This window comes from Apis dorsata, unplaced genomic scaffold (genome assembly GCF_000469605.1).
Source record: "Apis dorsata unplaced genomic scaffold, Apis dorsata 1.3 scaffold_5, whole genome shotgun sequence".
Classification (NCBI taxonomy): domain Eukaryota; kingdom Metazoa; phylum Arthropoda; class Insecta; order Hymenoptera; family Apidae; genus Apis; species Apis dorsata.
Genome location: NW_006263308.1, coordinates 248,407 through 249,954, shown reverse-complemented (window position 1 = coordinate 249,954; position 1,548 = coordinate 248,407).

The window sequence follows — 1,548 nt, the reverse complement described above, 5'->3', positions numbered from 1 at the left end:
TCGAAATTCAAATTTAACATTATTTCCTGTGACATATTATATTCTTATAAATTTTTTTCATAACTGATTCGAACGGTGTTCGTGATTAGAGGAAATGTAAGAAGAATTTAAAGAAACTGGAAATGAGATAAAAATATTTTACAGAGGTCTCTTTGATATTGATTTAGATCACTTTTGCAATTAACAATGATTTTCGCTTTATTTGAAAAATTTCAAGCAATCTAAAACATCTTGGTAAGATTTTTCAAATTTTTATAAACTTGGTGAAACATTCCCATTAAATGTTAAACTTAAAATAATAGTTAAAATTTTATTTGCAAGTAAGTAAAATGTAGCTGTTTCCAGCGCAGCAGAAATTCTTTGATTAAGATTGGAATATTAGTTATAATTGCAAAAGAAAAGAAAAAAAATGTGAAAATCGTTGAAAATACGAGAAAGTATAGTTCAAAATATTGGATTTTAAAAGATCAGGAGTGCATAAATATTACATAATTGGACTGTACAAGATTAAAAATATGCAAAATATTAAAGTATCAATATAACAAATGACAGATTTGTTATACTGATTTGAAGATTTCAAACAAATCTCTTTTGAACAATGAGTAATGATTTCCAAATATTATTGGTTTAGGAATTTATGTACTCCTGACTACAAAGTCTGCGACTTATTTAGTTTAGGTGTTTTCGTATAATATGGTTCTAGGAGTTGGCAGAAATAATAACCATAGGAGACTAGATCAATACAATATGTTCAATTAATGATTATGAATCATGTGAGAAAAAACTGGTCACTATTAAGTTTAAGAAAGCAATTTTTGTTTGAGCAAATTTTATATAATTTTAAAAAATTTTCTCTAAAATTATAATAGAAATAATGTTATTATTTTTAGGAAATAGAAAGGGAATTTGAAATAATAAGATTTTATTTTTAGAAAAAATAAATTCAAACAACACAATACAAAAATTTTTTCACGATTATTTTCTTAATTTTGAAAAGAAGAGAAAAAATATTTGTATAAAAAAGAAATATATTAACTATAAAAAATTTAATATATATTATAATATGTTTATAAGTAATAAAGAAATTTTTGAACAGTAAAAACAGAAGATCTAACAAAGTTAAAATTAATGAGATTTCACTTCATACAAAAAAAAAAATAGAAAATATGATAATGTAAAAACTCATTATTTCTCATTTGTTCAAAGTCATTCAAAAATTGTATTATATCATAAATTGAGGAAAGAAAAAAATAAAAATTTTTATTTTTTTTTTAGATTTAATTATTATTATTTTTTTTTTTAGATAGAAAACAACGAAAAAAATATAAATTGATTTTTTCATACATAAACATTTTGAAATCGATTAAATGATTGTACAAAGAAATTTAGAACAATATTTTACATTCTAAAATCTTCGTATAAACTTATTGGTGATCAAGTATAACAGGACAATATTACATATACATATATAATACATATTTTATCGAAAATTATAAGGCAGTAGTGATCTATCTAAATCTTCTGTGTCTAAGCTAGCGAAAGATGATA